Here is a 23,644-nt window from a genome sequence, read left to right as displayed (position 1 = left end):
AAATTCTTAAAAAAAAAAAAAAGAAAAGAAAAGAGATTTGTAGTAGCCAAGGGATTGGGAGGGATTGGGAAGTGGAGAACGACTACTTAATGGGTAAGGGGCTTCCTTTTGGGGTGATGAAAATGTTCTGGAACCACTATCTAGTGGTTATGGTTGCACAACATTGTGCATTTGCTAACTGTCACTGAAATGTTCTTACATGGTGTATATGGCTAATTTCGTTACGTGTATTTTGCCTCAATAAGAAAACTTGAAGCAGAAAAAAAGTAGATCTCATTTAATGTCCTTTTGGTCATTAAGTGTTCATATTCCAGAGCTCATATTTGTTCCTGATGGTAGTGTCAGTCCTATATGACATGACCCAGTGCCTTTGTACTCTGTGGGTACCCCTTGTATGTGCCTACCTTTCAAGTGTTAATTCTTTCTTGCGTTGAGCCACATTCGTTGGTTCTTGGTGGATTGCTCCACTGAGGTGCTCTTATGATGGTTTCAAGTTATGGACGATACATTTCCTCCCTGGTTCTTTATGACTGTGTTTCGTCCGGACCCTAGCGTCTGATGCAATATCTATTTTTGGGTCACCAACCAAGCTGGCAATCCTCTTGAGCAGAATCCATTTCAAGACGACTCAGCTTTGTTTACTCCCACAAGACCCATAACTGTCTTATGGTAAATGTGTACCTTTGCCCCGTCACTGGAGGAGCTGCAGCTCTCTGTTTACTTTCCCCATGTCTCTCCCTGCTCTGTACCACAGGCTTATTAAGTCAAACCTTACGTGCCCTCCGTCTTTTTCGACGATGGTTATTTGGCCCTCCCTTATATAACTTGGCAATGGGTGCTTTCTGTTGGCAGGCCGATTTTAGTGATATAACCATTTCACCATATCTTAGCATGTTTTGGTGTACCATCTAACTTGAGCATGTGAGGCTAACTTAGCCCCTATTTACTTGTTCTCTTAACTTTCAAGCCTTTGCTGAAACTCTGAGCCCTTGGGAACAGTCATATTTAACACCGTGTTTTATTAGTAATTTATTTGTTATCCTCTTGTTACGCCTAGCCATTTAGATTTCGCTCAGCTTCCCTTATCTTACATTTTCACAATCATCATTCTGCTTGGCAACCTAAGGAACTTCCTTAAGATCTCCTTTACTCATCAGATCACAAAGTATTGTAAATAACAATTTTATCTTATATAAATAATTTTTTTCTCTCGCAATTTTCTCGCCATGATTTTTTTTTATTAGAAAATAATAACTTCTAGGGGCATCTGAGTGGCTCAATCGGGTGAGCGTCCAACTCTTGATTTCAGCTGAGGTCATGATTCCAGGGTTGTGGAATGGAGCCCCACATCGGGCTTGCGATTTTCTCTCTTCAACCCCCATCTCTCTCTCCCTCTCTGCCCCTTTCCCCCAAATGCGTGTGCTCTCTCTCTAAAATAAAAAAGAAAAGAATAAGTTCTGGGCAAAGTATGACTAAGAAGCCTGTTCCTTTTAGAAACAATATGTCCTATTTTCTTCGACCATTGGCTGCTTCTACTTTATAAATGCAGGCATACCTCATTTTACTGCGCTTTGCAGATACTGTGTTTTCAACATATTGAAGGTTCGTGGGAACCCCACATTATCGTGGGAACCCCACCCCACATATAAAGTCTATCGGCATCATTTTTCCAACAGCATTTGCTCGCTGTGTCTCTGTCACATTTCGGTAATTCTCATAATATTTTAAATTTTTTCATTAGTATTGTATTTGTTATGGTGATCTGTGACCAGTCATCACGACTTGCTTAAAGCTCAGATGACGGTTAGCATTTTTTAGCAACAAAGTATTTTTAAAATTAACACATGTGTATTGGTTTTTAGACTCAATGTTATTGCATACTTAATAGACTATAGTATAGCTTAAACATAACTTTTATATGCACTAGGAGACAAAAAAGTCATTTGACTTGCTTTATTGCAATATTTGTATGATTGCAGTGGTCTGGAACTGAACCCGCAATAATTCTGAGGTATGCCTGTACCTTATCTGACAAATAAAAAACAATTGATAAATTTATCATATGTACCATCAAATAGCTGTAGCTTTTTTTTTTTTGCAAACTGTTGTCATTCAAGGGATAAAGTTTATTTTTAATATTCTGAAGTCTTTATCTCTCTCCTATCCTAATATCACCTAATACCAAATTACTGTAAAACGCTCCTTACATACTGCTGTTTGTTTTTTGCTTTGGGAAAAGAATCAGGGTGAGAACTGACAATGTGATTTACTTCATGCTGCACAGGAAATTCACAAATAGAGCCAACACGGAGAGCGCTATTATTCCCAGTAATTGACATTATCCAAGCTAAATTACATTACCTATGAAGTTTGAATAATAACCAAACACAGTCTAGGAGTTCTTTGGAATTGCTTTCTGACTCGAAAAAAACAAACAGGGTTTCTGCAACTCTACTTATTTCTTTGGGACCAAGTTATCGCTGTCAACCTTATGATCTACTGCGCGCTTCTGAAATGTGATTCTTGTAATTCTTTGTGTCCCCTGAATAAACTGCTTAATTTGGTCCCGAAAAAGAAGTGTCTGCAAAATGATTAAGGTAATGTTGTGTAATTATGTACGCTGTCACAATATAATTAACGTGATAACTACACAAAGATATAACCTTAGATATCCTATACGACACGTTCTCACATTAAAAAAATTTTTTTATGTTTATTTTTGAGAGCAAGAGAGACAGAGCACGAGTGGGGGAGGGGCAGAGAGAGAGGGAGACACAGAATCCGAAGCAGGCTCCAGGCTCTGAGCTGTCAGCACAGCTCGATGTGGGGCTCGAACTCACAGACAGTGAGATCATGACCTGAGCCGAGTCGGCAGCTCAACCGACTGAGCCACCCAGGGCCCCCGGCATGTTCTCACATTTAATGGAGATAGTATAATTTATGGAGGTTGATTGCTAATCTGTCCTTCACGGCACACACAGGCCAAGTAAAAGAGGGGAATAAAGAGGCAGCAATTTCGCGGGTTCAAGTGACTGAGAGTGCTTTAGGCATTTTGCTGATCTTTAAATACACTGTCGCTCAAATAAATCTTTAAGCTTCCTGACTGGACTGTACAATAGGCTGTGGTTTCATTTGAAGATTTTTCCACATTCCTTCCACCACCCGTGAACTGCCGTATAACACACGGACACCAGGAAAGATAGAATGACACATTTCAGAGCATTTTGGAAGGTTGAATATTGTTCAGCGTGGATCCTCTTATGTAATGGCTCCAGGATCCCACTGCACATCAATCTTATCTGAGGATCTTTAAGAAATATACATGCCTAGGGGCGCCTGGGTGGCTCAGTCGGTTGAGCGTCCGACTTCGGTTCCGGTCATGATCTCGCGGTTCGTGAGTTCGAGCCCAGCATCGGGCTCTATGCTGAAAGGTCGGAGCCTGCTTCGGATTCTGTGTCTCCCTCTCTCTCTGACCCTCCCCCATTCATGCTCTGTCTCTCTCTGTCTCAAAAATAAATAAATATTAAAAAAATAAAAAAAAAAAAGAAATATACGTGCCTATCCTCATCCTTAGTGTTAGGATTAACTTTGGCCAAGGTGGAGGGAGAGGTTTGGGGGAAGATACTCCTGCTTTAGTACAAACTCTTTCTGTTCAATATGATGAAACAGACCTAGGGAAGGGAGGCTACAAGGCAAAGGTCATAGCAGTGAGTAGCAGGGGTAACACTCCTAGGACTGTGTCTCTCCATTTCTGTCACATGATATCCTTTTCTGAAAAACATTAGAAAGTAAAACCGTTATTCAATAACTGAGATTTCAATTTTTTAATGTTTATTTTTGAAAGAGAGACAGAGCGCAGTTGGGGAGGGGCAGAGAGAGAGGGAGACACAGAATCTGAAGCAGGCTCCAGGCTCTGAACTGTCAGCACAGAGCCCGACGTAGGGCTCAAACTCACAAACCGTGAGCTCATGACCTGAGCCGAAGTCGGAGGCTTAACTGACTGAGCCACCCAGGTGCCCCAAAAACACATGTTTTAGGTGACTGTGTTCAGCTATCTTTTGATTTTGTATATAGGATCTAGAAATCCTTAATTTTGAATCGGTCAACTTTATCAAATTTTTTTTGCCATGGGGCAATGACTGTGATTATCTTGGACTAATGAAACTTTAATTGTTGGGGCTGGGGAGAGAAGTAGGTCATGTCATCAGGGTATAAAAGTTGGAACCCTATTGACAATAAAGAAAGGAAGTGAGGGTGGATTTGGGGCAGGCAACCTACAGTGTCTGCTGTGCTAAAGCACAGCCCATAAGATCCTATATGGTATGGCCCATCCCTATTCTTCTGTCCTCATCTACTCCCTTCACCCATCTATACTGCCATTCACTGTGTTCTACTTTAGAGTCTTTACACTTTCTGCTTCTTTTGCCTGGGATGTGGAAGGAAATGACTGGGCAAGAAACCAACACTGTCTGCCAAAAGCCCATTTTCATATCCTTTATTTCATCACCCAAACAAGTTAACTGAGGTAGGAAGGGGAAACTCAAGGTGGGGGCCACTTCCCCTTCTAATAATCTTGCTCACATTCTCTCTCCTGCTCACCTAATAGAGTGGCAGAATGTTTTGTGTATCTTAGTGTGTTCTCATATGGTGCCTCAGTTGATTCTTATGCAAGATCCACAAGGTAGGCAGAAGAGCCCAGAGAGGTCAAGTGATCTACCTAGAATCATCCAAGTGACTCTTGGATCAAAAACCATTTTACCTTTCCATGCTACCCAGGGAGGGGTCTGTATGGCATTGTTTTGCGTTCCTGTCATAAGTTAAAGGGGAACTTTCACAATGGCCAGAGCCCTTGACGTCCTGCAAATGAAGGAGGAGGATGTCCTCAAATTCCTTGCAGCAGCAACCCACGCAGGTGATGCCAACCTTGACTTCAAATTGGCACAATACATCTACAAAAGAGAAGTGATGGTATCTGCATCATAAATCTGAAGAGAACCCGGGAGAAGCTTCTGCCAGCACCTGGAGCCACTGTTGTCATTGAAAACCCAGCTGATGTCAGTGTCCTATCATCCAGGAATACTGGCCAGCAAGGTGTGCTGAAGTTTGCTGCTACGATTGGAGCCTCTACTACTGCTGGTAACTTCGCTCCTGGAACCTTCGCTAAACCAGATCCAGGCAGCCTTCTGGGAGCCGAAACCTCTGGAGGTTACTGGTCCGGGGGTTGACCACCAGCCTCCCACAGAGGCATCTTATGGTAAGCTGCCCACCAACACTCCACCATTGCCATCCATTGCAACAGCAAGGGAGCTCGTTCAGTGCGTCCGACGTGGTGGCTGCTGGCCTGGGAAGTTCTGTGCGTGCGTGACACTGTTTCCCGTGAGCCCGCAGGGGAGGTCATGCCTGATCTCAACTTCTAGAAAGATCCTGAGGGGACGGAAAAAGGAAGAGAAGGCTGCTGCTGAAAAGGCTGTGACCGAGGAAGAATTTCAGGGTGAATGGATGGCTCCAACTCCTGAATTCATCGCCACCCAACCTGAAGTCACAGACGGGTCTGAGGGTGTGCGGGTGCCCTCTGTGCTTATTCAGCAGATCCCGACTGAAGACTGGAGCCCTCGGCCTGCCGCCGAAGGCTGGTCTGCAGCTTCCACTGCTCAGGCCACTGAATGGGTACGAACAACCGCTGAGTAGTCTTAAGCGGCTCTCCCACAAGGGCAAACAAAATGGAAATAACGATGACGGAAAATAAACAGTCGCTCACAAAACAATTCTTTCACACAACTGTGACTCCTTACGCCTTGGTCCGTACAGTCTTTCAATCGACCGTTCACTGTTAACTGTGATCATACTCCCACTTCTTTCATTTGCGAAACACTGCACTAGATAATAACAGGGGATCGTTTGGACAAAGGAGCTGAAAGAAACCGTAGAAAGAGAATGAATTTAGTCGAGGGGGAAATATATGCCAAATCATGCCTAGGTCTCAGTACTCAGGCAGTAGGAAATCTGAGCCCACAGTCCAGTTAAGCCAGCCATTTGCATAAACCTCAGCAGGAAACTCCAGAATGGCTTTGCACCTGCTCCAAAATATTGGCAAACGAAGCACTTTGAAACAGGCCAACCAGGGTGCATTGGAAGTAGGCTTCAGAGGCTTGCTCATGCCTAGCCAGTTTGCAGTAAGCCCAGATGGTCTCATACTGTGTTGCTTATATCATACAGGATGGCTGTGGATTCTGACATTCAAATGTCTATTGCAACATCCATTTTTTTCAGTCCCCCCACCAAAAAGATGAAAGCAGCCAAAAACAAAGCCATCCCCCTCCTAACTAAAATCAGATTGATGTGACCATTATCTTTTATCATGAATTATGTACTTCTGTTTACCTGATTATTGCTTGAGGTATCATAATATATGACTGGGCCTGACGAGCTGTTTTCATTTGAATACACCATCTGAAAAAAACCCAATTTTCTTTGTTTAGGTGTGTGGGTTTAAATGTGTACGTCTGTTTGTGCAGGTGGTTTTGCGTTGTACACGTTCTATGTAGGAAATAATTTTTGCTGTTTTATTTTTTCCTCTATGTGAAAGCGTGCCTAATAGGACATTTACAGGGCTATACATGAGCTTAATTAGAAAGATGCGATTAACATTATGAGTCTTCTGTTCGGCTTCTTATGTGCTTAACAGTGTACTATCCTGTACCTCCCTCAAGCCTCATACCCAAACCCTACTTTCATCCCTAGATGTATTGTCTATATTATATTTGTTTTTTTAAATTTTTTTAATGTTTATTTATTTTTGAGACAGAGAGAGACAGAGCATGAATGGGGGAGGGTCAGAGAGAGAGGGAGACACAGAATCTGAAACAGGCTCCAAGCTCTGAGCTGTCAGCACAGGGCCCGACGCGGGGCTCGAACTCACAGACCATGAGATCGTGACCTGAGCTGAAGTCGGACGCTTAACCGACTGAGCCACCAAGGCACCCCCGTCTATATTATATTTGTATTTAAATATAGCTCACTGTTTTCCTTTACCATTGGAGTAAATGCTTTGCATGGTCTATTTTTATTATTTAAGAGATTTTCTTTGTTCCTAAATTTCAGTGATTTGGAAAATAATATTTTAAGGGACAGAATATTTAAAATGAAAATATTCAGTGAAACAGAATAGAGTCTATAAAGAGACCCATGCTTGGGTTTGATCTTAGGTAAGCTATTAAATTGCCCTAAGTTCCATTTTATGCATAAAAAAAGGGACGATTTTCATACTTCTTTAAAAAGTTTTAATGATTGAATACTTAATGAAGCATAAGGGAACACTTCTATATTCATCTTATGAGGCAAGCATTACCCTGATATTAAAACTCAGACAAGGACACTACAAGAAAAGGAAACTACAGGCCAATATACCTAAAGAACATGGATGCAAAAATCCTCAACAAAATATTAGCAAACTGAGTTCAATAATAGATTAAAAGGATAATTCGCCATAATTAAATGGGATTTATTCCAGAAATGCAAGATGGTTCGACATCTGCAAATCATGTGATACACTACATTAATCAAATGAAGGATAAATATCATATGACTGTCTTAATAGATGCAGAAAATGTATGCAACAAAATTCAACATCCATTCACGATAAAAGCTCTCAACAAAGTGGATATGGAGGGAATGTACTTCAACATAATAAAGCCCGTGTATGACAAACCCACAGCTAACATCAGACTCAATGGTGAAAAGCTGAAAGCTTTTCTTCTAAGATCAGGGACAAGTAAGTATGTCCACTCTTAACACTTTCATTCATATAGTGCTGGAAGTCCTAGTCAGAACAATTTGGTAAGAAAACAGAAATACAAGGCACCCAAATACGAATGGAAGAATTAAATCTGTCTCTATTTGCAGATGGCATAATATTATACATAGAAAACATTAAAGACTCCACCAAAACACGGCTGGAATAAACAAATAACTTCAGTTGAGTCACAGGATACAAAATCAATATACAAAAGTCAGCTGCATTTTATACACTAATAATGAACTATCAGAGAGTAAAATTAAGAATCACACTTATAATTGCACCAAAATAATAAGATACCTAGGAATAATAAACCACCAAGAAGGTGAAGGATCTTATGCTGAAAACTGTAAGAAATTGATGAAAGAAACTGAAGAGGTCACAAAAATTGGAAAGATATTCCATGCTCAGGGATTGGAGGAATTCATAGTGTTAAAATGTCCATACTACTCAAAGCATTCTACAGATTCAGTTGCAATCCCTACCCAAATTCCAATGGCAATTTTCACAGACATAGAATAAAAAAATCTTAAAATTTGTATGGAACCACACACACATTTAAAAAACCCAAATAGCAAAAGCAATCTTGAGAAAGAATTTTTGAGAAAGAGAGAGAGAGAGAAGGAGACAGAGACAGAGACAGAACATGAGTGGGGGAGGGGCAGAGAGAGAGGGAGACACAGAATCCGAAGCAGGCTCCAGGCTCTGAGCTGTCAGCACAGAGCCTGACGTAGGGCTCGAACTCACAAACCGTGAAATCGTAACCTGAGCCGAAGTCGGAGGCTTCACCGACTGAACCACCCAGGTGCCCCAAAAGCATATGTTTTAGGTGAATGTGTTCAGCTATCTTTTAATTCCATCAGATCAATGGAATAGAATAGACGGCCCAGAAACAAACCTGTGGATGTACGGTCGGTTAATTTATGGCAACAGAGCCAAAAATACATAATAGGGAAAGGACAGCCACTTCAATAATTGTTGGGAAAACTGGACAGCCATATTCAAAAGAATGAAACTGGAGCCCTATCTTACACCATACACAAAAATCAACTCAAAATGGATTAAGGACTAAAACATAGGATCAAAAGCCATAAACCTCCTAGGGAAGAGAAAACATAGTGGGTAATGTCTTTGACATCAGTCTTGGCAAAGTAAAAAGCTTCTGCACAGTCACGAAAACTATCAACAAAATGAAAAGGCCACCTAAGGAATGGGAAGAAATATTTATAAATCACATATCGGATAAAAGGTTAATATCCAAAATACATAAAGAACTCATACAACTCAAAAAACAAACAGTATAAAAAAATTATAGAACTTGCCAATAAACAAAAGTGAAAAGCAGACTAACATCTCAGGAGAATAAGGGGCAGAGGCTTTAAACAGATATTTTATATAAAAGAAAATAGAGGGGCGCCTGGGTGGCTCAGTCGGTTCAGGGTCTGACTTCGGCTCAGCTCATGATCTCACGGTTGGTGAGCTGGTTGGTGAGTTCGAGCCCCGCTTTGGGCTCGTTGCTGTCAGCACAGAGACAGCTTCTAATCCTCTGCCCTCCTCTCTCGCTGCCCTTTCCTCCACTCAGAAATAAAAATAAACATGAAAAAAAAGATTCTCTCTCTCTCGCCCTCTGCCTCTCCACCCCATTTGCTTGTGCTGTCTCTCTCTCTCTCTCTCTCTCAAAAAATAAATAAATAAATAAATAAACAAATAAATAAATAATAATAATAAAAAAAAGAAAATAGAAATGACCAAAGTCAGTACTCAGACTTTATTAGCAATCAGGGAATCTGGTCAATCCTGAATTCTACTCCCTCTACTACTGCCTTTCATGTAGTGATCATAACAGGAGAGGAAATGTGAGTTCATTAGTTACAGTGAGCTGAATTGTATGCCTTCCAAAAGATACGCCAATATCCTAATCCCCAAAACCTTTCAATATTACCTTACATGGGAAAATATCGGGTTGATTTAAATGTCTTGAGAAGAGAAGTTTATCTTGGATTATTGGGATGGACCCTAAGTGCAGTCACAGGTGTCCTTATAAGAGAGGGGTAGAGGGACTTTTGACACACGCAGAGAGAAAAAAGCAATGCGAACACGGAATCCGAAATTAGGCTGGTGCAATCAACAAGCCAAGAAATACCAAGCAATGCTGACGGTCACCAGATCCCAGAAGAGACATGGAACGGATTCTCCCTTAGAGCCAGAGGGACTATGGCTCTTCCGACACCATGACTTTAGATTTCTGGTTTCCAGAACTGGGAGATAATTGATTTTTGATTTCTGTTGTTTTAAGCTACCAAGTCTGTGGCCATTTGTGACGACGGTCCTAGGAAATGAATACACTAATATTTGCTTACCTAATCTGGCCAATAGAAAGGATGGGCAGGTGCTCTGATGGTCCTTAAATGCAACACAATTGGTTTCTGCTTTCCTCAATACCACCCATCTAAAAACAATTGTTTCCCCTCAGTTTGAAAAAAAAAAAATAAAGATTGATAATATCCAGTATTAGCAAAATATGAGTCAAAGTTCCATCTCATACACTCCTCATTAGAAGAGTACACTCTTATTAGTACAGTCTTTTAGAATAATTGTCAATGACTATTCAATTTTTTTTAAGTTTATTCATTTATTTTGAGAGAGAGAGCATGTACACAAGCTGGGCAGGGGGACAGAGAGAGAGAGAGAGAGAGAAAGAGAGAGAGAATCCCAGGCAGGCTCGGCACTGACAGAGTAGAGCCTGACTTGGGGTTCGAGGTCAGGAACTGTGAGACAATGACCTGAGCTGAAATCAAGAGTCCCGACTGAGCCACTCAGGTGCCCAATGCCTATTTAATTTTAAAGCTTACACAGGGGGGCGCCTGAGTGGCTCAGTCAGTTAAGCATCCAACTTAAGCTCAAGTCATGATCTCAGCTCAAGTCACGGTCTCAGGGTTCCCGAGTTTGAGCCCCGCATTGGGCTCTGTCCTGACAGCTCAGAGCCTGGAGCCTGCTTCGGATTCTGTGCCTTCCTCTCTCTCTGCCCCTCTCCCCCGCCCCTCTCTCTCAAAAATAAATAAACATTAAAAAAAAATTAAATAAAAAAACAAAACCTGCACAGCAATTCTACCTCTAAGTCTATTCTGAATAATATTTTCACTCTTCACTGCGAGGCACAAGAATATTCATTGCAGTATTGAGGAAAAGGAAAAGATATATTCACTTATATGTCCCAGAATGGAAAATAGGTAAATCAAATCTGGTTTAGCATATTAAGTGCTGGTTAAAAAAGAAAGCAATCGATTTATATAACTGACATGGAATGCTTTATATCATGCATGCTTTTATTGGAAAAAGATCAGAGCATAGGATGTATAGGCTAATAAATATAATTATGAAAGGAAAGACCTTAAGTCCTTCTGCAACACCACTGTTCCCACCGTAGTCCAATCTACCACCTTCTGTGTCCTTACCATTGGGCGTCTCTCAGCCTCTCGGGGACTTGATTTACATTTTCTATCACAGGCATTTGGCCCAATAACCAATAAACCTCTGGTACTTCTCAACTCATCTTGGTGTCGGTGTCTCAGTGGAGCAAGACTAACACCGTTATCTAACGCGGCTTCCTTCAGTCAGTATTTCCTCTTTTTGTTTATTTTCTTCAGAGTATTAATGTAACCAGAGATGATGGATAACTTGTGTACTCATTGCCCTCCCATTACACCATGAGCTCCATGAAGACCTTATTTGTTCTGATTCATCCTGTGTCCCCAGATTGGTGCGTGGCACTAATTAGGTACTCAGTAGATAACTGTTGAACCAATTGATCTATTCATCAATCATGGGGTGAACAAAGAAAAGGTGAAACTACAAAATTGTGCTAGGGGTATTAAAAAGAGGTGGGGCGCCTGGGTGGCTCAGTCGGTTAAGCATCCGACTTGGACTCAGGTCACAATTTCGGCAGTTCGTGGGTTCGAGCCCCTTGTCGGGCACTCTGCTGAGAACTCAGAGCCTGGAGCCTGCTTTGGATTCTGTGTGTCCCTCTCTCTCTGCCCCTCCCCTGCTCTCTCTCTCTCTCTTTCTGCCAAAAATAAAAAATAAACGTTAAAAAATTTACAAAAATAAGAAGAGTTAGCAATGCTTAAGTTTACCTATAGTGAGGAGAGTAAGATTGGGGGACAGTTTAGAAGAAGAAATTTCAAATTTTCTTCTGTGTATTTCTAAAATTCAGCAAATTTGTGTTTTCCTCACTTAATTTATAATTTCAAAGAAATTAAGATAAACTAGGTAAAAATTAAAAGATGAATCACTCATATCGGTGGAAGAAAAAGAATTCAAACCAAGTGCCAGTAGAAATCAAAATAATTCATTATTACATTCACTTTATGATAATCTTAATGAGATTTTAAAACTTATTATACATTGTAGTATCCCTTTATTTAATGAATATAAGATAATCTTCATACTTGCTTCATAATCCCATAATATAAAGGGAGAATGGGTAATGATTAGAATATGTGAGAAAAGGATGCTTCCAGAGTCACTGCATGACAAGGCACAAAATAGTGTCTAGCGTTCTCTAATCCTCATTTGTGATCTTATGATGATTAAGGAAAAGCTGCCCAAAAGAATTAATAATAGATTTTAGGAAAGGCATGTTGTCAGGTAAGCACAAGGACGTCATTTTAAACATATGAGACCTCAAAGTATTAGCTGAGATTATACAACTTCAGCAAACCAATAAGGCAGGTGTAGGAAAGCGGTGTCTGTTATAACAAACTCAGTGCTTTTCAATGCCTACGATGTGTCGGGTGTTGAGGTAGCAAATTTGGATAATAAAGTCACAGTTCTTAAGCTCCTATGACTTATTAGTTTAATGGAGAAGTCTGGTGTGCAGATACATAAACGTCTTTTTTCAATGTTTATTTATTTTTGAGAGACAGAGAGAGACAGAGGGTGAGCAGGGGAGGGGAGAGAGAGAGGGAGACACAGAATCCAAAACAGGCTCCAGGCTCCGAGCTGTCCGCACAGAGCCCGATGCGGGGTTCGAACTCACAGACCGCGAGATCGTGACCTGAGCCGTAGTCGGAGGCTTAACCGACTGAGCCACCCCGGTGCCCCGAGGTGCATAAATATCTTATGATGTGCACTATCAACAAATGTGGTGGCAGCGTGGACCAAGGACAGTGGTGGTAGAAAGGAAAAGTACCACCTGCATTCTGTGTGTTAAGGATGCTGGAGAACAAAGTGGAAGGAGCTCAAAGCCGGAGAATGAGGCTGAGGCAAGACATGGAGAGGCTTTGGACAATATGCTAAGTAATTTGGACTTCTTCTCAGGGGACAGAAATAGTCTTTATCATCACTTTGGACAATAGGTGTTATGTAGGAGAGTAAAATCAGATTTGTATTTCAAAAAAAGATTACTGATGGCAGTGTAGAGAATAGATTGTAAGAATATGGGTACTTGAAGACCATTTTTGAGCCTGTTGCACTCATGATGACGAGTGACTAAAATGGCATGGTTATTACGGAAATGAAACATTGGGGGTAGATTTCAAAGATATTTACTAGAATAGATATGAGTATTTGACAGGTCGGATATGAACGGAGATGGTCAATGCAAAGATGAATTAGAGAACTGATCTAGAAGTTTAGGCTATCTCCCTAATTTCTTAGTTTGATTTTTGCTGCCATTAACAAACAAAAAGACAAAAAGGAAACTCAAAAGTGAGCAGAGTTGAAAGTGGGGTAGGGATAGACTTAATATTGGACTTCTGAGTTTGAAGTGCAAATGTAATATACAGGTGGAAGCGTGTGACAGGCATTTGGGTTTGTAGAAATGAAGCTCAAATCAAAGATGTGGAGAAAACAGAGAAGGAGGCAAACCATAAGAGACTCTTAAATACAGAGAACAAACTGGGGGTTGCTGGCGGGTGTGGGGGTGGGGGGATGGGCTAAATAGGTGATTGACATTAAAGAGGGCACTTGTTGGGATGAGCACTGGATGTCATATGTAAGTGATGGATCACTAAATTCTACTCCTGAAACCAATACTACACTGTATGTTAACTAACTTGAATTTAAATAAATTAATTAAAAAAATAAAGATGTGGACAAGACATCCACTCTGGGGAATGACAGTTGAAATCACAGGCTTTCTACCACATTTTCCAAAATTTCTCCTGTCACCATTCATGGCTAAATTAAAAATCCGTATTAGACCAGTTATTTTTAATGCTGTGCTTACATTGTAATCAGCTGGGGAGCTTTCTTATTTGTTATTTATCTTTTATTTTCTTTTATTTTTTTATCTATTCTCAAGTTAGTTAACCTACTGTGTCGTTTTGGTTTCAGAAGCAGAACCCAGTGTTTCATCACTTACATATGACACCCAGTGTTCATCCCAACAGGTGCCCTCTTTAATGCCCATCACCCATTTTCCCCACCCCTGTCAACCTTCAGTTTGTTCTCTGTATTTAAGACTCTCTTTTGGTTTGCCTCCCTCTCTGTTTTTATCTTCTTTTTCCTTCCCTTCTCCTACGGTCATCTGTTCAGTTTCTCAAATTCCACCTCTGAGTGACATCATATGATGCTTATCTTTCTCTGACTTATCTCGCTTAGCATAACACATGCTCGTTCCATCCCTGTTGTTGCAAATGGAAAGATTCCATTCTCTTTCATCGCCAAGTAGTATTCCATTGTATATATATGTATCTTCATAATCCATTCATCAGTTGATGGACATTGAGCTCTTTCCATACTTTGGCTATTGCTGATAGCGCTGCTATAAACATGGGGGCGCATGTGTCCCTTCGAATCAGCATTTTTGTATCCTGTGGATAAATTCCCAGTAGTGCTATTGCTGGGCCGCAGGGTAGTTCTAGTTTTAATTTTTTGAGGAACCTCCATACTGTTTTCCAGAACGGCTGCACCAGTTTGCATTCCCACCAGCGTGCAGAAGAGACCCTCTTTCTCCTCATCCTCGCCAATATCTGTTGTTGCCTGAGTTGTTAATTTTAGCCACTCTGACCGGTGTGAGGTGTTATCTCATTGTGGTTTTGATGTGTATTTCCTCATCTGGGAGTTTTTTTAAAAAACGCTACCACAGATCGATTAATTCGGAATCTCTATGGGTGAAACTTAGGTAGTGATACCTCTTTTTAATACCCCCAGCAAGATTTTGGCTTCTTATTAGTTTATTCCTAGTGATTGGCATTTTATGTTATTTACGTAGGCTTTACATTTTATTTCCCAGTTTTTTGTTGCTATTATGTAAAAACACAGTCAATTTTGTATTAATTATAGTTCTAGTCGTGTTGTTGTTGTTCTTCTAGTGGATTCCTTAGCACTCACACATAAATAACTGCGCCTTCTTTTGTTAAGTACCACTTATTCTTAATGCATGATCCTTGCCATATTTTGAAGTATTTGATTTGTTAATATTTCATGAAGGATTTTATATCAGCGCACATATGGGATATTCTTTACTTGTTATGTGCTCATCAGGTTTTACAATCAGGTTACGTTGGTCTCATAAAATGAGTTACAAAGTTTTCCCTCCTCTTTTATTTTCTGAGAGCTTTTGCATAAACCTGATATTAATTTTTTTCCTTAAACAGTTGATGGGAGTCAAGAGTGAAGCCTTCCGGGCCAAAAGTTTTCATCGCGGAAATCTTTTTTATTTCGAATTCAATTTCTTTATGGGATACACTGTAATGTCCATTTTTTATTGTTGTGTTTTGTTAAATTGTGTCTTTTGAGGAAATTGTGTATTTCTTGGAATCTGTTGAATTATTATCATAGAGTACTTGGACATAGTTCCGTATATTTGGCCCATAAGAAAATAAGTGGAAAGAAATTATAAAAATCTCTGACTCATAGCATAGCGGGCGGTATGAACTTTATACTCACTGATCAGTTCTCCTCCCCCTCCAAGTCCCATGGGGGTGATGTGGAGTGAGCCTAGATGGATACCGAGCACCTAACTTCATAGAAAAATGAGAGATTCATGAAGAATCATCTCCCAATATTTGCTTCTTCATTGTTGTTACTACCTGTGTTTTTTCCCATTGTCTTTCTTCTACATTCTTCGTAATTGTTCATAAATCTGACAAAGATTTTCAAGGCACGGTGGTTCATTTTCTGCCTCCTTAATGATTGCTCTTACTTTCATTATTGTGTTACAGTGACTTTTTGTTTGAGTCTTGTTTTTTTTTTTTTTTTTCTTTCTTGCACTTTCAAGGATGGACGCATAAATCCCTACTTTTAAACCATCCTTATTCTCTGATGCGTGCATTTAAAGATAAGATTATCGGGGAGCTTGGGTGGCTCAGTTGGTAAAGTGTCTGACTTTGGCTCAGGTCATGACCTTGAGGTTCGTGGGTTCGAGCTCCATGTGGAGCTCTGTGCTGACAGCCCAGAGCCTGGAGCCTGCTTCGGATTCTGTGTCTCCATTGCTCTCTGCCCCTCCCCTGCTTGGACTCTGTCTCTCTCTCTCTCTCTCTAAAATAAATAAAACATTACAATTTTTTTTAAAAATAACAACAAATTAAGATAAAACTACCTTATTGCCACTTTACCTGCCTCCCACAGTTTTTGATATGTTCTGGTTTCATTATTATTTCATTATTATTCAGTTCTAGGTAGTTCCCAACTTCCATCAGAATTTCACATTTGACCTTTATTTAGAAATGTATTTCTGAATTTCCAAATATTTAGTAATTTCCTAGATAGCTTACTGTTAATCATTTCTAATTTAGTTATGTTGTGGCCAGGGAATATATTATCTCTGAGGTAGATCATTTGCAATACAGCGAGACATGTTTTATCGCCTAACGTAAGACCTATGTTGATGAACGCTCGTGAGCACTAACAAAGGATATATATTTCTGTAGCTATTGGGTGTATATTGTATTGTATGAATGTCATTTAGATCATGTTTGTTGAGAGTATTGTTCAAATAAGCTCTATTATTACCGAATTTTTGGCTATTTGTTCCATCAGTTTCTAAGACGGGGTTGTGGAAGTTTCCAAGCATGATTGTTGATTTTTCTGTTGGTCACTTTCCTTCAGACTATTTCAGTTTATTGTGTCTGAAGCTCTGTTGTTAGGTGCCTACGCATTTATGGTAGGCACTTCCACATTTATCACTAGTAATACACCTGGAATTAATTCTACGTTATCTGGTATTACATAGCCACACAGGTTTTCTTATGCTTAGTGTCTGCATGCATTTTATCACCCCTCTATGTTACTTTCAGTCTTTCTGTGACTTTTTATATGATCAGTACTTTTTTTAAATAAACAGCATAGAGTTGGGTCTTTTTATCCTGTCTGACAATCACCTCCTGGTAAGTGAACTGTTTATATTTACTGTAATTATTGGTTAGAACATGCCTCGGTGGTTGTCTCATCTGTTCTTTTTTAAATTATGTTCCTTCTTTCCCCAGTTCCTTTGGATTGACGTAATATTCTTAGTACTCAATCTTATTGCTCCTGGTGACTTTTTAGGTCTAAGATATTTTCAACAGTTACTCTAAAAATTAGAATATGTATCTTTAATTTACCTTCATCTATCTTCAAGTACCAGACATAAACATTTTTACCAGACGAAAAATCCTCAAACAATTTAATTTCATGTATCCATTTTTTTCATAGATTTTGTTCTATATATGTTATATACCCACAACACATTGTTGGTTTTGATTTTCAATATTAATAATCGTGTCAGTAATTCACATGCATGTATACACATACTGTTGCACGTGCAAGGCAGTTCGTTGGGAAGCAGCCTCTTAGATGAAGATTCCCATTAAGAAATTTTATTGGGGATATTCTCCATATTAATAACTGTAGACTAGAAGGAAATAGGATTTGGCCGAGAAGTTGGGATACAAAGCTATCTCAACAAAGGCCTTCGCCTATCCCACTGGGGGCTGTCAAACTGGGATGAACCTTCAAATTGGTCCTGTGATGCAGCAAGGGAACTAAGATATATTCTCATACTGACACCGATAATTGGATGCACGGTTCCCAGAAAGAAGCTGTGATCTTGGAAAGAGTTATGGCCAATAAGGGCCATTTTTGATGAGGGCTGAAAGCTGAAGGCTATCAGTCAAGAAAACTCTGAGTAACTTGAAACTCATTGATCTTGGTTGGATCTGTGGGCTGTTTTGTCAATCATGAAAAATTCCTAGTCGTCTCTTCAATTGTTTTTTTCTTCCTCCATTCTTACTCTCTTTCCTTTGTCCAGCTGCCATTACGTGCATGCTAGACCATTTGGCATTGCCAACATCTTTCAGATGTCCCAGTCAGGCATTTTGTTTTCTTTCTCTTTGTTTCAGTTTGGATATATTTCTGTTGACTATCTTCGAAGTCCCTGACCATTTATTCCACCATGTCTATTCTTCTATTAAGCCTGCTGAATGAATTTTCAATTCCAATGCTTTCTTCTTCATTTCAGTGCTTCCACGTAGTCATTTTATACATTTTGCGTTCTTCTGCATACATTGCACCTCTATTCAAACATGTAGGTTACCTTTTCTCTAGACTCTTCCACATTATTTATCATACTTATCTTAAAATCTTTCTCTGTTAATTCCTGTATCTTGGTGAATATTTGTCGCCTACGATCGATTGATTTCCCTCTTTATTATGAGTCATGTATTCCCACTTCTGTACATTTTTCATATTATTTTGATTGAATGGCAGGTACTCTTTGTAAAACAACAGTAGACACTGGACTATATTATACTAACCCTGAGAAAAGGGCACACGTCTTCCTGTGCGAGACAATAAGGTAGTGGTTTGAGTCCGTCTAAGCTGTGACGGAGCTGGGTCTGGGATTTGTTGAAAATTCAGTTCTCCACGGAATTAAAATATTTTGAGGATCTTATGACTTCATCTTCAGTATTGCTTGGGCATTATTGTTTGCTTTAATCCCAGCTTCCTGCTTTCGGAAATGTAGGCACATATACCTTGTTTTTAAGCTCATTTCACCATCTTTACAAGACAATCAGGAGTTCTGTTTTATCTTCATATCCACCTTGGCTCTCTGTGCCTTAGGAGAGCTTTCCACTCTGCTTCTCCGACACCAGCCTTCTGCGGACCATTAGTGCTGCACTCAGCAAAACCCCCATTGGCCTTGATTGGAGTCTCTCTCAGTCCTCTTAACCTTATGTCTAGCTCTCAGCATGCTGCACCCATGCATTCAAGGAAGGCCCCATGGAAAACTTAGGCAGGTAAGTGGAAATCGGTTTTGTGATCACAGCTCCTCTGGATTCTTATCTCTTGCTCAAAGCCACAGCCAGCTAGCCATTAAACATTTGTTAAGATTGGCCGATGTCTCCTTTACCCCAACTGTCGTGAATTTCCTCCTCTTCGTATAGTGCCACCAAAGTTATGAGCGTGGCAGTCACACACACATCTGTCCTCTCCTAGGAAAGGGTTACCCTTTATTGGAAATTAGTGCTTTTAGTTTATTTGTTAGCTCTCTGTGTGATACACACACACACACACACACACACACGGAAAGAGAAAGAGAGAGAGCCAGGGAGAGAGAGTGTATTCCATTCTTTCTCTTTGTCGGGCTACCAGTGGGGGTGGTCTCGTAAATTTCTACATCCAACCTGGACATAGAAGTCAGGTTATTACTTACTAATAAATATGTCCTCACAGTATGTATTTTTTTTATCAATACCCCGACTTAATATTGTATTATAAATTCTCAATCACATTTATAATTTCCGTTTAGATTTAAATTTTTCTAAGATGCGTTGTTTACCACCACTTTTCTTTCCTTTTTTTTTTTCTTTCCAGTATCATATGTTTAAAATACTTGCATGTCTCGGGTGCCTGGGTAGCTCAGTTGGTTAAGGTCTGACTCCTGACTTCGGCTCAGGTCATGATCTCACAGCTCATGAGTTCGAGCCCGCATTAGGCTTTGTGCTGACAGTGCAGAGCCTGCTTGGGACTTGCTCTCTCCCTCTGTCTCTCTACCCCTCCCCTGCTCATGCTCTCTCTTTCTCTCTCAAAATAAATAAATAAAATTAAAAAAAAAAACCTGTCTGGTAATTGCTTTTGTTTCTGACAGGGGAATGCTATCTTGATTGGCATAGTAAACTCAGATTTTATTGCTTTTTCAAAACAGTCTGATATTCCCCCCCTGCCCCCCCCGCATCCTAACTTCTTGCTTCTGTTAAGGTAGTCTGTGGACCGATAGCTCTGTCATCACCTGAACGTCTGGTAAAATTGCAGACTTTATAACTCTATTCCAGACCTACTGAATCAGAACTCACTTTTTGAAAAGACCTTTAGGGCATTGCTGTGTACATTATAATTTGAGGAGCACTGCTCTAGTTTTCCCCTTTTGTGATGACAAGCCTGATTCTAGTCTGAATCTTTGCCTTTGTAATTAAACCGATCTTCCTGAGTGAAAGCTTTTTGTATTTTTTCTTTGACTTTGAAATTAAGGGATTTCACCAGGGGTTTTGTCTAGTAGTGCACCTGTTTTCATCAATCCTGCCTAGTAGCCTTTTCAATCTCTAAAGTTAACTATTTCTATATATAACATGTATTTTATTATTGCTATAATTCCATCTGTGCATTTTTCTCTTGTATAAAACAATGCAGTATAGTTCTTATTGTATAAACTGGTGCTATTCAAATCCTAGCTTTGTCACTTAAAACCTCTGTAACCCTGGGGATTTTCCTTAACTTTCCTTTGCTTTAGTTTTCTTATCTATAAAATAAAGATTATGATAATGACAGTGTCCACTCCATATGGTATTTTGGTTTGTGTGGTGTTTTGAAGCTTAAATAAGGCTTAATACATATCTACTTGAGGCTTGATACATATCTATTCCTTAGGAAGAAGGCCTGGCAACTTTCAAGTGCTCAGTAAATGTTAGCTAAATCTCGTATCTTTAGGGGCACCCGGGTGGCTTACTCGGTCGAGCATCCGACTCTTGATCTCGGCTCAGGTCATGATGTCATAGTTCGTGGGTTTGAGCCCTGTGTCGGGCTGTGGGCTGACAGTGCAAAGCCTGCTTGGGATTCTCTATCTCCTTCTCTCTCTGCCCCTCTCCTGCTCATGTTCTCTCTTTCTCTCTCTCTCAAAATGGAAAAAATTTAAAAATAATAAAATAAAAATCATTTCCTTGAAATAAAAAAATAAATAATGTTTCCAGTAGTGATTATTGACTGCATTTCAAAAAGAAAAAAAAAATCAGGGCTTAAAAATAGTTTCAGAAACTATTTTATATAGTTCTAACTAGATTTTCACTGAGAACTCTCCTATTTTTCTTTCTTTTATCTTTTATGACCTTGATCTCTATTGCAAGGGGATAAAATACAGTTCATGAAATCATTGGGGATAAAATTGTTCCTTCACTTCACCCAGTCCTTTAACAGGGTTTTATGTTTTTCTGTCTCCTCGGAATGTGGAGCTTCCAGAGAATCATGCATGTGACATCATTCCAGTTCCCTGCCATGCAGTAAACCAGCAAGACATGATTGACCCCGAAGTGTCTGCTGTTCTCCCCCCTCTGCCACAACGCATGGAGAATGTCTTTCTGCTCTCAAGTGTCCCCATTTCTCTTCCAGCTACAGCGACTAGAAATAGGTCAAGTTACCATTCCATCAACACAGCGGGTATTCCTCTGTCTGATGCATTTCTGCCAGGTGGGATCCCTCAGACGACCGTGAAAGCTAGCCTTCTCTTTTTTTTCAACAAGACGTAAGCCTTTGACTCTTCTGGTGGTCCCTTGGCTCTTGCCCAGTGTCGGGGAGAGTGAAGTGTCATTCTCGAAGAACGAAACTCCCTTCTTTGATAGAATTTGAAAGCGTCAGGAGCATTTTCTCGGCTATGACAGCACATCGGTTCCGAATCCACCTTTCAAGACACGTGTGCACGCGCATGCGCATCCGCACGTTTTGTATTTTATACACTTCTACAGGTTAAAATGATACGTTTTTGAGAGCAATATGTATTGCTAAAAATGTGAATAATACCTTCTTTAAATGAGTGAATGGTTATGTGGGAAGCAGACAACTACCAGAGACTATTCTCTTAGAAGTATGGCTGATGACAGATTATGGAAAGAGCCTAAATGTCCATCAACTGACAAATGGATAAAGAAAATGTGGTTTATATACACAATGGAATGCTACTTGGCAATGAGAAAGAATCAAATCCTGCCATATGCAACGATGTGGGTGGAACCGGATGGTATTACGCTAAGTGAAATAAGTCAGTCAGAGAAACACAGATATCATATGTTTTCACTCATATGTGGATCTTGAGAAACTTAACAGAAGACCATGGGGAAGGGAGAAAAAGTTACAGAGAGGGAGGGGGGCAAACCATAAGAGACTCTTGGATACTGAGAACAAACTGAGGGTTGATGAGGGAGGGCAAGGGAGAGGGGAAAATGGGTGATAGACATTGAGGGGGGCACTTGTTGGGATGAGCCCTGGGCTCCATTGTATGGAAGCGATGAATCACGGGAATCTACCCCCAAAACCAAGAGCACACTTTACCCTCTGTATTGTTAGCTAACTTGACAATAAATTATATTTTAAAAAAATGGCTGATGAGAAAAGGAAACAAATACATTATAAGAGGAAAACTAGGATCAAGAGATGTTTTGTCTGGTTTCTTTTGATTTGTTTTTAAAGACAGAATAGCTATGGGGCACCTGGGTGGCTCAGCTGGTTAAGAGGCTGATGTCGGCTCAGGTCATGATCTCGCGGTTTGTGGGTTCAAGCCCCCACGCTGGACTCTGTGCTGACAGCTCGGAACCTGGAGCCTACTTAGGATTCTGTGTCCCCCTCTCTCTCTGCGTCTCTCTGTCTCTAACGTTGATAAATAAACATTAAAAAATTTTAAAGATGACATAACCTTGATCGTATTTACATATCAAAGTGCAGGGATTGTGAACAGAAAGATGTTGAAGATACAGAAGAGAGATGAGAATATATTCTTTTTTCAACCAACCAGGGTGTTTGCACTATAAGCACGATCTTAACAATTGGCTGTTAGACTCTTTTGTTTCATCTCATTTGGTTGAAAATTCATTTTAAAGTTCCAAATCATCTTTGTGCCTTAGTAAATAAATTCTGGTGAAGAAGTTTCGAATATATCTGGATGATAATAGATGTGCAGAAAATGGGATTTGTGTTTAAGTAAATATTTTAAACACAGTTTACAAGGCATTTTTTTAGTAGAACTTATTACTTTATTACTTTATTTACTTAGTTTTAGAAAGAGAGCATGAGCAGGGATGAGGGGCAGAGGGAGAGCGAAAGCGAGAGAGAGAGAGAGAGAATCCCAAGTAGCCCTCACTTTCAGCATGAGCCCAATTCAGGGCTTGATCCCATGATCCTGGGATCATGACCTGAGCCAAAATTCAAGAGTCAGAGGCTCAACTGACTGAGCCATCCAGCTGCCCCAGAACTTATTACTTAAATGTGTTAAAGGAAAAATTACTCAGTCTTTCCTAAAGTTCTTTGATCATGCCATTCCCCACTTCTGCCAACCCTGAGATCAACTTAGGAGGCTACTATCATGTAACGTACATTAGGAAACTGTTTGAATTACTAGACGCTTGTCAATTTTTTATCAATCATCTATTGTTATGGAATTAGAAAACCACAGTGGTATGTACTAATAAATATGTATTTCTTTCACATCTGTATATCACCTACTCTAGGATGGCTGAGAACACAACACATTTTGTTACCAAAATTCAAATACCTGCTTTGTATTATGTCTATACATGTCCCATTGACCAAAACAAGTTATATGGCCAAGTCCAAACTTAAGGACCTGGGATGTATAGGACCCTTTCTGTGGAGGGATTGCAAAGT

The 23,644-nt window shown here is 40.0% G+C and overlaps 1 pseudogene; it reads left to right on the top strand.

Moving 5' to 3' along the window:
• Positions 1-4,836: 4,836 nt before the first annotated feature.
• On the top strand, positions 4,837-5,688 carry LOC125931370 (40S ribosomal protein SA-like; annotated as a pseudogene).
• The last annotated feature ends 17,956 nt before the right edge of the window (positions 5,689-23,644 follow it).

Source organism: Panthera uncia, chromosome X (assembly GCF_023721935.1).
Source record: "Panthera uncia isolate 11264 chromosome X, Puncia_PCG_1.0, whole genome shotgun sequence".
NCBI classification, from domain to species: Eukaryota; Metazoa; Chordata; class Mammalia; order Carnivora; family Felidae; genus Panthera; species Panthera uncia.
The sequence above is the reverse complement of the archived record's forward strand: the minus strand, read 5'-3'. Positions and strand labels throughout refer to the sequence as shown.